At 48.0% G+C, this 16,067-nt stretch overlaps 1 pseudogene; it reads right to left on the bottom strand.

Moving 5' to 3' along the window:
• LOC144165707 (caspase-3-like) overlaps positions 1-14,905 on the bottom strand; it is a 101,243-nt pseudogene extending 86,338 nt beyond the window's left edge.
• Between the last annotated feature and the right edge of the window lie 1,162 nt (positions 14,906-16,067).

Genomic DNA, 16,067 nt, shown 5'->3' with positions numbered 1-16,067 from the left:
CCACACGATCCGTTACCCCCCCCCCCCGCACCCCCACCTCCTGCTCGTCACATGGATGTGCCGACCACTGGCCGGTGAGCAGCGCCTGCTAACAATTCCCCCATTGAAAGAAGTGTTTCGGGGGAAAACACTTCCGATGAGCGGTTGGTTGGCTGGTAACAGTGCTTGATGGTACTGGTCTGTTGGCCGTCACGCAATTCCCTTGCAGGCACTAATATCACCACCACACTTCCATTTCCGACACTCACTTTCATCACTATCACAGTACATAGCAATGACTCACAATGCACAGAAACACTAAAAATGTACAGAAATACTGATAAGCATCACTAGTACTAAGGGCTATAACCGTTCAATGCCCTCATTGGTGGCGGCTCAAGTAATCCGCACCCACGTTGCTAGCGTAAAACTTCAGACACAGAATTCACGTTCTGACCAGAAAAGGCTGAAGCCTAGCATCGTTCTATACATAATGCAAGCAAGATTCAGACAGGGCAAAACCTGATGATGCACCGCTCATTAGAACGGTGCATCAACTGCGCAAAAGCGTTCTGGTTCAACCTCATGTCACGAAAGCTTAGAAGTCTTTTCACGCCTTAGTGCACGTCTCCTCTATAATATTCTGTCTTAAGTCAGGAAACGGTCCTTTCAGCACTTTTGCCGGCAGCCAACACACTTTCCCGTCGGAACCGATTCGGGTGTTCTCGATGTGGCTTCGGCAAAATCAACTGGGTAAGTTTTTCCCCGGAAGGTACTTTGTCTCCCGCGAAGAAATATTTACGTGTTGTCAAGAATCTTGCCACTGATCTAGGTTGCGCGGAGAACTGCTTTCGGTTGGTGTCAAAGCAATTTTCCATCCCATTCGGTGGTTGTTCTTTCAACGATTTCACCAGATCACGTTTAACCCTGTGTTGTTTAAGCATCCGTAACGTAAATATGCCAGGTTGAGGGACATCCTCCTAGAGTGTTTCTTCGTAATCTTTCGTTAAATGGGCCGGTGATCTTGTCGTGCGAGGACGAAACGTCATCCCCAAACAGGAGCTAGACATCAACACACCCTCTATATATCCGATGACCAAGTCATAGAGAGCATCTTGCATACATTTTACGGCGTGTTTTCCCGAAAATAACGGCGTTTTGACCTCACTGTTTGCTTCCGGAAGGAACTTGATGTTTGTGTCTAGGCGGAGAACAAGCCTAACTATTCCTGTGAAATTTTTGGCAGGAACCAAGTCTTTTCTTATGGTCACCGTGTTGCACCTGGTGTCTCGCAGCACACTGATATTCTTGCCTCCAAGCCACGCTTCAACAACAAGAAGATTGCAGGGGGATGTCAGACATATCTCTCTAACCATGATTACGACTGGAATTTTGTTCTCAATGTTGAGAGTGATGAACTTCTGGCTGTCTTCTTGAGGCTATACTAGGCACGATGCCTGTAATTTTTCATCTTTCTGCTGATAGCACTTATCCGCCCTATGTCCAGTTTGACCTCACTTAAAACAAGCTTTCGGGCGTTTCCCACACTCGGTAGCTCTGTGTCCCTGTTTGTTACACAGGAAACATAACTTTTCCGGTGGGGAGTTAACTCGCTTGTGAGGAAGGGTTTTGCCGCAGTAATCAGGTTTGAGGCTGTCCTCACCGTTCACTGCCGACCAAGAGCCAAGACTCCAGTGCTCTTGTGCATATCGGCAGCTACCGCCGTCTCTTCCAACTTGGAGCAATTTCTTTCAGGAAGATTAACAGGTATTTGGGGCTCCTGTTCATAAACTGTTGGGTGATAATTTTCTCTCTCAGTCCCGCATAAGTCTTTTCAACTCGGCCTGTGTCCATCCACCTGTCAAGGAATCCGGAGAGCCTAGCCGCAAATTGGCGGCACATTTCACCGTCTTCTGGTACCGACCCTAAAATCTTCTCTCTGCAGCCTTCTGCGATGTACCGAAATCTTTTCAGTAAATCTCCTTTCACCTTTTTGTATTCTAATGAGTCCAATGGAGACAGGCGACTGACTACACTCAAGGCTTCACCAGGCAGGCAGAAACTAATTGTGGTTTCCCACTTTTCTTTCGACCACCCCTGACCAGTAGCGACACGCTCATACCTCCGGATATAAGCGTCCAGGTCATCTCTAGAGTCGCTAAAAACAGTTGTGAGCTTATGGGGGCTGACAACGTCTGAGTTGCTCGCACCACAATCTCCTCCGTCATTACTGTCGTTGGCGTCTGGCGCGTCAGCTCGGATCTCGTCGAGTCGTAGCTTGCGATCTAGCCCTTCACATCCCAGCTCGAGTGTCTGACGCTCGGCATTCTTCACAAGCGCTCTTTCATGTATCGCAGCATTCGTCTCTCTCTCGACCAATTCCTTCAGCTCACTGCCCGCCAGGCCTAACTCTTTTCCCACCGCGAGCAATTTTTTCATGTTCATTCCGGCGCCAAGTGCTCTCCTCTCCGCCGCAAAAATTCCCTCCTCGACTTTCTGGAAGGTACGCACAGCGTCCTGTCGCAGACGCCAGTTCTCTGATGCGGGTTCTGACACAGAAAAGCGGGGCGCGTGGCGTCAGACAACGACAGACTGTATTGACGGGACCAAATAAGAAAGATACACATATTAAAATATGAGCTAATCTAATCAAACGACTAGATGTCTGGCAAGACAATGTTGTTAACTCAATAAACTTCCCGCTCACGTCTGGCAGCACTCGGTGTCGGTGAGCTGTGGCAGTACACTTGTTCGGTGTGATGGCTGAAGGCGCTGGCTCTTTCGTTGAAGTGGGCGCTGGCCGCCGCAAATTCGGGTCTCTCTTTCGTGTGTGCGAGGCCCGAGGCGCTGCCACCGAGCTCTTGTCGATGCCGGTGCTGCGACTGATGAGCGATTTAGCACAGGTGCTCCGTGGCCAGTCTCTGGTGATCTTCCTCAATGTCAACAGAGAAGATGCGGCTCCCAACGTAGGTTCCCCGAACGTCCTCGGGCTTGTAATGGAGGTTCTCCGAATGTTCTCGTCCGGCAGGTCGCTCCTCGAACCTCGTTCCCTCCGCTCTCGGGCCACGACCATCTGGCTTCCACTTCCTTGCTTGTTTCTCCCACGCGATCCTTTCCGCCACGCTACCCCCACGTAGTCCGCGTCTCTTCGATCTGCCGACCTCTGTCCAGTGAGCAGCGCCTCCTCACAATGGTTTTTAACACAAGATTAACTATGTGGTTTGGGGGGAGGGGGCGGTCTTGTGCGATGATAGTGCACGAATAACACTCAAAAAACCTCTATGGATGACGGAATGGGGGATTTAATTTTGAACAATGTGATGTACGATAAGAATAATCTTATATGCTTCTGTGAAATGTGTTTGTATGCTCATGGTTCTGGCTGCTATGAAATTCGGTCTATGAGCAGCGCAGGATGCCATAGTAAAGGTTTTAGACGCGTCCCTGTAAAATTCAGCACAGGGGCATTTAAACTGCAGAGACTGAAAATGCTGCAGTATTGCAGCTCGTGGTACAAAATTTTTGTCAAGTTTCACAAAAGAAAGGTCGCAAGACACAGAGAAAACTTTCCAAGGCGGTAAAATCTCTAAAAACGATGATGTGTGCACGTCTAAAAACGAAGCGCTGAGATCCGAGGTTCACTCTGTCTCTCTAAGTGAAAAGGGCATAGTAACGGATGGGCGGTTTACAAACAGCAGAGATGTGGATGTATTTGTAGAGACAGCATAAAAAGGGTGGTTATTCACGATACAATCTTAAAAGCATAAAGCAAGTGCATATACTTCCGCTGGTTCTCACAGCTTCACTCGGTGCACTCGACACACAGACTTTAGACCGGACTAGTGCGAAAAGCACCCGATGCAAGAAGAAGCTACAGGTGCAGCACTAGGTCAAGCATTCGCAACGCTGTTTTAGTCGCCGACCCAGACACCCCAGTTCCATAGTCCAAGCGAGACCCGATCAAAGCAGTATACAAGCGCAGCAGGAGTTCTTTGTCAGCACCACACGATTAATTGGAGTGAATCTTAAAGGGACACTAAGTAATTTATAAACAATGCGGGATTACGAGCGCAAAGTATAGTCCGGAGTCCCTAGTCCCTGTTTCGACCACTCTGAGCGCGTTTACGCGTATTTATTTAGTAGAAAAATCAATTCGAAAATGCTGTCCTCCTCGCTGCACTCTCGCCCATTTTCTGTGGCGTTTTCATGTGACGTCAGCAGGAGAGGAGCTGGCAATTGGCTGCCCTACTGCATGGCTCGCCGACCTTGCGCGACCGAGTTAGTCGGCCGAACGTTTAGTCCGCGGGCAGCCCACGGGTCGTCGCAATTCGCTCGATCAGTTGAAACTAAGCCACAACACATTTGTAAATGAAAGAATGTGCCTTTTTTTACTTCGTTAGTTGGTACACTGTATCTAGCTCCAAGTCAAGGTCGCTTCACACAAGCGCTGCACAAGCGCACATGCGACGCTTCGCTGACTGGTACGCCAGTAGGAATATATAAGGCCCCTTGAAGGGGGAGAAGAGTCAGCGAAGTCAATATAGGTACTAAGGAAATAAAATCAGCTGATATGTTTACCGTACAGCGTAGAAGTAGGCTGAGGGAAGCACTTTTTTGCGCTGAGTGAAACAGCACAGCTGTCAGCAGCACGACTACGCATCTGCGGAGGCTTTTCCGTCTAAGAAACGCAAATGCTAGACGTGAGCTATTGTGGAAAGTCGGGGGACGCTTACTGCACGAGCGCAATACAACAAAAAGTCACTTAAGCTGCTTGAAATACTAAAACTAAATAAAAGCGTGAACTGGTGATACATTAAATACCTTATATTTGCGACGTCAGCGCGGCTCGCCCTGTGGCCGAGTGGTCTGAAGCGCTGGGTATGTCATCGCGAATGTTTTGCCAGTCACAAGTTCGAATCTCCACGGGTGCAGGCTTTTTTATAAGTTAAATTTTTCGTTTTCCGCCGATGTTTTTTATACTGAGTTCACCTTTTTTTTGGCCTGCAACGTTCATTGCTCCACGGACTAGTCCGCAGAACTTGCGCAGGCTGGCACTGGCGCGCTAGGGAGTTCTCGTTGGCGTGCTGTTGCCATAAGCACCAACTGCTTGCGCGCAGTGGGCACAGGCCAGAATCAAGAGACCCGTGGCCTGGTGCGAACACGCTTTTTACGATACAGGCATGAGTGAGGCAAGCTCCAAATAGGGGGAAAAGCGCATGCATTTGAGCGTCTGCGGGGACGCTGAGGGCATTCATGCACTGCGTAGGCCTCGGCTAGTCAATGCTACGATTCTAAGCCGTCCTGGGAGGCTTATGTTATGCAGTTTACAGCCGACAACATGGCAGAAGCGTGTTACTACGATTAATGGGATATTGAGAATGCCCATCCAACGACGCCACCGGATGTGGAACATGTTGTTTTACAGAACAGAAACCGAACTCGAAACTTGTTTGATTGCTAACCTTGGGAATTGTCCAATCACGGTGCCCCCTCCTCCCAACGTCACAGCTTAGTTATTGCGACCGCCGCAAGCCGCGCATGGTAGTTTTTCTTCTTTCGCGTTTTCTAAAATAATTACCGATTTGTCAACCGGATAAACGATGAAGAGTGTGCTAATTTGAGCCAGTCTGCGCAGTGCAAGCAAAAACGGGAACTTGACAAATTCACTTCAGTGTCCCTTTAAGGATAATCCTTCTTTTCAGACATTTATGCTTAGGTTCGTTGACGCGTCGAATCAATGTGAGTGTACACCTAGAAACTTGTGCTTTTTGTTCATAGGAAGCGACACACAATTACGAGTAATGTCTGGGTCCGGATGAAGAGAGAGACTAAACATATTTATTGTTTCTTGGTAAAGAGTCTTCAGGGTGGCCTCCTCATTCCAGAAGTCCATTCGCATGGGCCGCGTCTTCTGCCCTTTCCCCCATCTTGCGCTGGACGTCGAGGGAAGAGCTGGCCAAGGCGGTCTCCCAAAGCTCATAAGTGTGTACTGGATTGGGCGGGTCGAGTGGGCTTTGTGTACAGCCGCCGACCGTATGAAAAAGTGTTTCAATTTCCCAGCAGAATTGGGACAAACGGGGATTCAGGGTGGCGGCTGTGTAGTGGTTTCTTCTCGGGTGGGGGTAAGTATCTTTTTGAAGGGCGCGAAGTATTCTATCGTGGACTTTGGGTAGTTGTTTGTGCTGTGGAACTTCCGTTTGTCTTTGTAGCTGATAGTGCGCGGTAATCTCATGAAACGAGACTAGAAGTGGACGCAGATCTTCTTCAGGTGCTCGGCTGGTCAATACTCGAGCTGTGAGATGGGCAATCTCGTTCCCTGAGAGTCCAATGTGCGCAGGCGCCCAGATTATCTTGGCGGGTCTTCTTAGTGGCTTCTGTTGAAGTATTTTAAGTGACGTTTTGTGTACTCTCCCGCAGGAAAAGTTGCGACAAGCCTGTTGAGATCATACCTCGGCAAAGTTGGCGCGGCTCACTCAAACTCACTAACAATTTTTTTTTCGAAACACCACTCACTCAAACTCAGACTAAATGCTGAGCAGCACATCTGCGCTCACTCAAACTCAAACTCACATGGAGCGCAAAACTCAGAACTCACTCGGACTCAAACTTAAAATGTACTCAGAACTCAAAATGTACTCAAACTCAAAATGGACTCAAACTCAAAATTGACTCAGAACTCAAAATGTACTCAAACTCAAAATGGACTCAGAACTCAAAATGGACTCAAAACTCAATATGTACTCAAACTGAAAATGTACTCAAACTCATAATGTACTCAGAACTCAAAAAGGACTCAAACTCAAAATGTACTCAGAACTCAAAATGGACTCAAACTCAAAATGTACTCGGAACTCAAAATGGACTCAAACTCAAAATGAACTCAGAACTCAAAATGGGCTGAGAACTCAAAATGAATTCAGAACTGAAATGGCCTCACAACTCCCTCATGCTAGTAATTTACTCGGGGTCAGATTGACTCTGATTTCATTAGCAGTCAGTGCTTTCAAATTCACGCGTGGTAAAAATATTACGGGCGCAAATTTGCGAGCTCAAACTCTTCAATTCGCCACGACATGACACCGTAGCTCCTGTGAAGTTGGAAACAATTTTCGTTGTTTCCGACTTCGTTGGATGCAATTGTACGTATATATTGGATACCAAAATCTTGATGTAGGCTCTGTATTCGTGTTCATCACGGAGGCGGTCCAGGCTCGATGGTGTGCTGGGTCCCCAGGTCAAAACAAGCAAGATTTTTTGAGGGGACGTTCACTCACTGCTCCATTCATTTATGTCGAAGCTGTTTAGGGTTACGGTTCCGTGCATTCTTGCTCTGCATCCTGAAAAAACGCCTTGGGTCAAAGCGAACTGTCTCCGCGAATCTCTGATGCGCGAGGCGTTCAAGGATATACCATTGCTGTTTTATTGCGTAGCATTCTTTGCCGAGTACACCCCTCCTCTTATCCCCGCCATGATCTTGTAACGCGCTGCATATACACAAAAATGCAGATATCACGGAAGTTCAACCTGTAATCATTATAGAAGCATAAATGTAGAGAATTGATAAAAATAAATGTTAAAAAATGAAGAACAATATCGAAAATGGCGAACCGAGTAACAAGGGAGTCACAGATCGTCTCAGATTGGGTAAAAATGCAGAGAGATGTGGTGCTAAAGAATGTGGGGTATCAAATTGAGGGTCTCCAGGAGGGAAATCACGTGGGACAAACAAAAAAGTGCCTCGTTGTTTGCTGAGGCACTTGTATTAGTTTTTATTAGCGTTTGCTATTTGGGATGAGCTCTCGTAGCTCGGAAAAACACCACGCTGTCGTAAGCAATGATTGCCACCGTACCCAGCTGTTAACTTCCAGCATGCACGCGTGTGAGTGTGTGTGTGTGTGTTTGAGAGAGTGTGTGTGACAGAGTAAGAGAGTGTGTGTGAGAGAGAGAGTGAGCGAGAGAGAGTGAGTGAGAGAGAGTGAGAGAGTGAGAGTGAGAGAGTGTGAGAGTGTGTGAGAGTGAGATAGAGTGTGAGAGAGACTGAGAGTGACAGAGAGACAGAGTGTGAGAGTGTGAGATTGTGAGTGTGAGAGTGCGAGAGTGAGAGAGTGTGAGAGTGAGAGAGTTGAGTGAGAGAGAGCGAGAGAGAGTGAGAGAGTGAGTGAGAGACTGAGATTGAGTGAGAGGGTGAGAGTGAGAGAGAGTAGGTGAGAGTGACAGTGTGAGAGTGAGAGTGTGAGTGTGAGTGTGAGAGTGTGAGTGTGAGAGTGAGAGTGAGAGATTGAGACAGTGAGAGAGTGAGAGTGCGCGAATGTGGGAGTGAGAGTGTGAGAGTGAGAGTGAGTGTAAGTGTGAGAGTGTGAGAGCGAGAGTGTGAGTGAGAGTGTGAGTGAAAGTGAGAGTGTGATGTGAGTGGGAGTGAGAGTGTGAGTGAAAGGGAGAGTGTGAGTGTGAGTGGGAGTGAGAGTGTGAGTGTGAGTGAGAGTGAAAGTGAGAGTGAGAGTGAGAGTGTGAGTGAGAGTGAGACTGTGAGTGTGAGTGAGAGTGAGAGTGAGAGTGAGTGAGAGTGAGAGTGAGTGTGAGTGAGAGTGAGAGTGAGAGTGGGAGTGCGAGTGTGAGTGTGAGTGAGAGTGTGAGTGTCAGTGTGACTGAGAGTGAGAGTGTGAGTGTGAGTGAGAGTGAGAGTGAGTGAGAGTGAGAGTGTGAGTGAGAGTGGGAGTGTTACTGAGAGTGTGACTGAGAGTGAGAGTGTGAGTGTGAGGGAGAGTGAGAGTGAGAGCGTGAGTGTGAGTGAGAGTGAGAGTGAGAGTGTGAGTGAGAGTGAGAGTGTGAGTGAGAGTGTGAGTGTGAATATGAGTGTGAGTGGAGTGAGAGAGTGAGTGTGATTGAGAATGTGAGTGTGAGTGCGCGTGTGAGTGTGAGAGTGTGAGTGAGAGTGAGAGTGTGAGTGTGGGTATGTGAGAGTGTCAGAGTGTGAGAGTGAGTGTGAGAGTGAGGGTGTGAGTGAGGGTGTGAGTGAGAGTGTGAGTGTGAGTGTGAGTGAGAGCGTTAGTGAGCATGTGAGTGTGAGTGAGAGTGAATGTGAGTGTGAGTGTGAGTGAGAGTGTGAGAGTGAGAGTGAGAGTGTGAATGAGAGTTAGAGTGTGAGTGTGAGAGTGTGAGAGTGTGAGTGAGAGTGAGAGTGTGAGTTGAGTGTGAGTGTGAGTGGAGTGAGAGTGTGAGTGTGTGAGAGTGAGTGTGAGAGTGAGTGTGAGTGTGAGAGTGTGAGTGTGAGTGAGAGTGTGAGTGTGTGGGTGAGTGTGAGTGGAGTTGAGTGACAGTGTGAGTGTGAGTGTGTGAGAGTGTAAGAGTGTGACAGAGTGAGAGTGACAGTGAGAGTGTGAGTGTGAGTGAGAGTGAGAGTGTGAGTGTGAGGGAGAGTGTAAGTGAGTGAGAGTGTGAGTGTGAGTGAGAGTGAGAGGGACAGTGTGAGTGTGAGTGTGAGTGAGAGTGTGAGAGTGTGAGTGAGAGTGTGGGTGAGTGAGTGTTAGTGAGTGAGTGTGAGTGAGTCAGTGGGCGTGTGAGTGTGAGTGTGGGTGTGTACCTTTTGCTATATACCTTTTGCTATATTCTCATAATTATAACCAGAAAGCATTTTTATATTTGTCGCCACGTGATCCCCCTCGACGAGACCTTTAATTTGATACCCCTCCCACCCTAGCAGGGTCATATGGAATTCATACCAGTCAAACTAACAATTACTCTCATGACTGTAACCAGGACGCATTGTTTAAGTGTCCGACGTGATTCCCCTTACTGGAACCTTCAATTGGACGCCCCACATGCTTCAGCGGCCTCACCTTGAATTTAACCCAATCTATGACTCGTAGTGACTATCTCATGATTCGAACTACGAAGCCTTTTTTTATTGGTACCACGTGAATCCCCTCGTCAAGACCATAAATTTGATACTCTACACGCCCTAGCGGGGTCACTTCGAATTTTGCCCCAATATAATATTCGCCATGACAATTTCATGGTTATAACCAGGAAGCATTTTTGTATTTCTGCCACGTGATTCCGCTCACCAAGACCATCAATTTGATACCCATCACATCCTAGCGGAACCAATTTGAATGTTAAACCAATCAATGACTAACCATGGCTATCTCAAGGTATAGCCCTGCCACATTTTTGTCCAACGTGATTTCCCTTATCGGAACCTTCAATTTGATGGCGGGGACACCCAGTGGCATCATTGTGAATTTTAACCTAATTTATGTCACATTTTGATTATGTCATGATAATTATCAGGAAGCACGTGATGACCCTCATCGAGACCTTTAATTTGATACGCCACACGCCCTAGCGTCACGAACTTGAATTTTAACAGAATCTATGACTTACCTTGACTACGTCATGATATATCCATAACTCATTTTCGTCCTGAATGATTCCCCATATCGAGACCTTGAATTTGATTCCCCACATGCCCTCGCAGCGTCATTTTGAATTTTAACCCAATCTATGACTCATTATGACTGCCTAATGACTCAATTAGAAGCATTTTTTATTTACCCCGCGTGATTCCGTTAATCCGGACCTTTCATTTGATACCTTACACGCCTTAGCATCATCAGTTTCACTTTTCACCCAATTTAATGTGGTCAATATTCTGTCTTAAGGGGCGCTGCCCTGTCAATTCAGCTAATTCATTTGAAACCGCAGAAAGGACAGCCCCCGCCCCCATTTCCCCCCGCTCTCACCTCTTCCTTTGTGACCCCTAGTATATCAAGCCGTTAACAGTACCAGGCAAACAACCAGCACGCCAGCGCCGCCGTGTGCTTTCCCACCACCCTTTCCCACGCTCTTAGTGGATCCGTCAGGAGGAAAAGTTAAAACAACCCTTTTTTATGACCTAACCAGTCAATTATTACTCACGCGCCCAGCCGCAAAAATTAGGTATACAGCAAGTGCTTATGGCCATGAAAATTCAACAAGAAACTAAAAAAAATCAGACACCACCTCCCTCCCAACCGATCATGCAGATCGCGATTGGTGCCGTACCCGCAGGTAACCCGAATTCCGATCCCACAGTGACGCATGAATTTTAACAGCCAACCATAGCTGCCTGCTAGGCTACTCATATGTACTCAAACTCAAAATGACTCAAAGCTCATATGTACTCAGAACTCAAAATGTACTCAAAACTTAATATGTAGTCAAACTCAAAATGGACTCAGAACTCAAAATGGACTCAAACTCAAAATGTACTCAGAACTCAAAATGGACTCAAACTAAAATTGTACTCAGAACTCAAATTGGACTCAAACGACTCAAACTCAAAATATACTCAGAACTCAAAATGGACTGAAACTCAAAATGTACTCAGAACTCAAAATGTACTCAAACTCAAAATGTACTTAGAACTCAAAATGGACTCAAACTCAAAATGGACTCAGAACTCAAAATGGACTCAAACTCAAAATGTACTCAGAAATCAAAATGGACTCAGATTTTACTAGGTCTCAGGCGTACTCAATCGGACTCAAACTCAGTCGGGATCACTCGGGTCAAACTCACTCAAGCTCAAACTCACGATGCCACACTGGCCTCGCGCTCACTCAAACTCAAACTCACGCGTGAGTTTGAGTCCAAATGAGTCTGAGTGAGTGGACTCATGAGTGATTTCGCAAACCTCTGGTTGGGAGTCGGTAATTACGATCTCAACTTGAGTTTGGGTAAGCGCCAAGGCAATGGCCGATTCCTCGGCGAGTATAGGGTTGGCTTGGTCCAGTGATACGCTTGTGCGGTGCTCATGGCCTAGAATAACTGTTGCTACTGAGGCCCGTCTTCCGGGATAGAGGGCCGCGTCCGTGTACGCCATGGCAGGATGGCGCTTCCATACCGCTTTGACGTAGCACGAGGTCTTGCTTTTCTGCGGTCGGCGTGATGCACTGGGTGCAAGTTTCGCGGTAGTACAGGTACTGTAATGTGGCCTCTGATATCATGTGGGATGTGGGTGAATTGCGGTGTTGGGTGTTGAAGCGGAATCAATAGTCGAAGTCTCGAAAGGATGGATCTGCCGGTTTCTGTTGTGCCTAATCTTGCGCTCTGGTGGGATAGATGTGGCTCGATGAGTTCATCAGCTTTATTGTTGAGTCCGAGACGAAGCAGTTTGTCTGTCGAGGTGCTGACTGGTAGGCTCAGAGCCTGCTTGTAGGCTTTTCCTATAATGGTGCCCAGTTTCTTCACTTTCGTTGTTGAGAGTAGTGCATAGGGTATTGCGTAAGTGATCCCCGAGATGACGAACGCCTGTAGGAGTCGGAGTGTATCAGATTCGCCCATGCCCCTTGCCTTAGTTGTTATGCGCTTGAACATGTGTGTGACGCTCCGTCATGGTTTTGATCTTGTTGATTGTTATGATATTTTTCTTGTCCGCCTGAAAGGTGACGCCCGGTATATTGATGCTTTGAGCAGGGGTCATAATGTGCCCGTCTATGTGTATGGCGATGGTGGGTGTCCCTGAAGATTTCTGTTTGTTTGGAGACACGAGCAATATTTCGCATTTTTGAGGGGCGCAGCTCAGCCCGCATGGCCTTGCGTAGCCATTTACTACGTCCACTGCTTCCTGTAGACGCTCCTGTATTGCTCCTATTGAACCCGTGGTGAACCAGATGTGAATGTCATCATGTATAGACCATGATTTATGCCCTGAATAGAATTAAGTGGTGCAGGGAGTCCTATGAGTGCAATGTTAAAGGGGAGGGGAGATAGTACGGCCCCGTGAGGAGTTCCACGTCCTCCTATTGGAAAGGGGTCCGTGGTGTGGTCCTCCACTTTGACTATGGCTTCCCGATCTGTGAGGAATGACTTGACATACTGGTAGGTCTTGACTCCACAGTCCAGGGTGTTCAGCTTCGCCAGGATGGCCGTGTGTTTAACATTGTCAAAAGCACCCTTTAAATCCAGTGCCAATATATCCGTCGGGGAGTTACGAGTTGCGGGTCTGATTGCTTCTTCTTTGAGCTGGAGCAGTATATACTGCGTTGATAAATGGGATCGGAAACCCACCATTTCTGGGGGCAGTTTTCCCGTGTCTTCCATAAAGGATTGAAGTCTTTTCAGGATGATGTGCTCCAGGAGTTTTCCTATGCACGAAGTAAGAGATATGGGCCGGCAGTTCTCTATACTGGGTGGTTTTCCTGGTTTCGGGATCAGCCGAACTTCGGCGGTCTTCCAGTCCTCTGGTTTTGTTCCTTCCTTCTAGATATTATTGAAGTAATTGGTGAGCTCCAAGAGCGAGAGGCCGTCAAGGTTAACAAGCATCCTATAAGATATGTTATCCATTCCTGGAGCTGTATGATTTCTGAAGTCTGTATGGCTGCGGTGACTTCATGCAGTTGGATGTCTTTGTCAATCGCCAGGTTTGGTGCTCCTGAATATGATGGTAGAGGCTCTGTTGGGTGTGTCTGGAGATACCTGTTCATGAGGGCTGTGAGCAGGTCTTTCATGTCTCCAGGAAATTGGTGTATGATTTTAGCCATGTTGTGTTCGGACCTTGTTTTGCTAGCTGAGGATTTGATCAGGAAGTGGAGGAGCTTCTATGTTTTTGCAGTGGTGAGGGTGCCGCGCAGGCCATCGCATAGAAAAAGCCAGTTTTCCCTGCAGAGAGAGTTGGCGTATTTCGCAGCTTCTTGTGTTAGCTGTGCGATCCGTTTTCGTAGTCTTCGATTATTTCTCTGCCGCTTCCACCTCCGCTGCAGACTAGCCCTCGCTTTCCAGATGTGTAGTAAATGAGAGTCGATGCACGGCGTGGTGGTGGTTGTCTTTATTATTTTGGTGTGTGCAAGAAAAGCCTGATGGAACTGTTTGATCCAGCCGTGTGAAGAGATTTCGACATGGGTTTCTTCCGTAGGTGAGCGGTTGCTCCGTTTCTCTCTGAGCTTCGTCCAGTCCGTGAGGCGACCCGAACTGCTTTGTACTGCTACTGCTTTGTATTCCGATCTACTGCTTTGTAGTCCGATCCTATTAAAGTGGTAGATAGAATGGCGTGATCGCTGCCTTGATATTCGCCCGTGTGGATCCATTGAACTTGAGGAACGTTTTTCGTAAAAGTCAGATCGAGAGCTGTGTCTCGAGTGGCGCTTGTGCCAATGCGTGTAGGATTACTGTCGTCTGTGGCAATCGTCAGGTCTTGAGATTCTATCAGTGAGGGTAGTCTAGTGCCTCTTGGGTTGGTGTATGCGTATCCCCACAGGGGGTAAGCAACGTTGAAATCCCCTGTAATGACAAGCGGGTTGTTGGCTGCTTTGAGTGTCGCTTGTTCAATTACTCGCTGAAGAATAAGTGGGGAGCTTTTAGGCCTGCAATACAGATTCAAAAAGTACAGCGAGCGGCCCTTCTTGTGGATTTGTGGTATTACTTCAATTAGAATGCCAATTGCTTCGGACTGCTTTAGTGGGTGTTCAATCGCCACGTAACGTTTGCTGACCAGAGTGTGCAGGCTTTTGTCAGTGCCTGTTTCGTACGTTATTTATCCTGGAAGGCGAACTGGTGTATTAGTTTCTTGCACAGCTATAATTGCTGGTATCGTCGTGGAAGAGGAGGTGTATTGGGACAGTGATCCATATTTGTTCTTGAAACCTCTGCAGTTCCGCTGCCATATACTTATTCCTTGTCCGTGAGACAATTTATTACTGGGTGGATGAAGGTCCATCTTGATTCATGTGTGAGGAGAGACACGTGGGGTTGTCGTTATCTGATTCTGTGGTCTTCGTGGTTGGGGTATTGAAGTCGGCTTCCTCGAGAACCGGCACCCGCCCCTCTAGCCTCGTTAGGTGGGAAGTTATTTGTGTCAGTGTTTCTATAATCTGAAGGCTTTGCGCACTATGGGCGCTTGCAGGGCGTTGATAGCACGCGCCCCGTTTACCTGTCCCTGCTCTTCCATCGCGCACTGTGGAAAGATAATGTTGTAGTTATTGTCTCACTACAATAGGTTATTCCGCTCTGGAGGTTTTTTGGCTGGTTGTGGCGGTGTATTCACGGCGCGATTGCGCTGTTCTAGTGAGGGTATCTGTGTATATACAGAGATGGTCGATTTTCGGTAGTTGTTTACTCTTCCTTCATTGCCGCCATGTCTGCGCGCATGTCTGATATCTCAGCCCTGAGAATTGCATTTTCTTCTAGCAAACGTTTCTCTTTTGGTGTTTGGGAGTTATGAGCTTTAGGATCGACAATCCTTGCCCAGCTCACCTGATGCAACGATGTGTGGTAGTTCTGGGAGCCTTCTCGGTTTCCTCTAGTGGCACTTGAGGAACGGCCTCGGGTGGAGGCCCGTGACTTGGACTCCGAGCGCAGCCTGCAGCCACTTGAACTTCTGCCCGGTCCTCTGAAGCCGCCTCTCCGGGTTTGGGATCTGGAACGGGGGTGGTCCTGGTTGCTCCTCGATCGTGGAGACGGGGACCTGGAGTGGCCCGAACGGGGGGTTTGGCTCTATTTCCCACTTCCTTCCCCCGATTCACCGGGGGCAGGAACCACTGTGGGCACGCCTTGGATGCTGTGGTGTGGGCAACGCTGCAGAGAAGGCACTTTGGGTGGCACTCATGTTGATTGCTTGTCAATGGGGATCCGCATGTCTTGCACTTGGGCGTTTTCGGTGGGTTGAGGCACACGTCGGCTCTGTGGCCCACTTGGTGGCAAGTGTCGCAGTATGCTACCGTGTGCTTGTACAGGTAGCATCTCGTTATTACTCCAGCGACATAGATGCTGAACGGTACCTTCATACCTTTGAACATGAGCAGGAAGGTGCCAGTGTTTCCCATCCTTCTACAGGTGAGAAGTTCGTGTTTCGAGGCCACAATGCCGTATTGGACGTCTTTGGAGGTCTAATTCAAGCCGATATTGTAGATAACGCCTTTGCATAAGTTGTCCGGAGAACCGCCGTAGGACGAAACTTCGAAGGTGCTATTGCCAATTGTGAGTTTCTTGATCGAGTTAAGCGCTGCAGCGGTCGCCGGCGATGGAGTGCTTACTACGAGAACGTTCTGTTCTTCATCGATGCGGATTTTTATCTCTGCAATGCCACATCGGAGATTGGCTTCGCGTGCGAT

Source organism: Haemaphysalis longicornis, unplaced genomic scaffold (genome assembly GCF_048455015.1).
Source record: "Haemaphysalis longicornis isolate Haplotype H1 unplaced genomic scaffold, Haemaphysalis longicornis Haplotype H1 scaffold_148, whole genome shotgun sequence".
Classification (NCBI taxonomy): domain Eukaryota; kingdom Metazoa; phylum Arthropoda; class Arachnida; order Ixodida; family Ixodidae; genus Haemaphysalis; species Haemaphysalis longicornis.
Note: the sequence above shows the minus strand (reverse complement) of the source record. Positions and strands in the feature narration are given on the sequence as shown.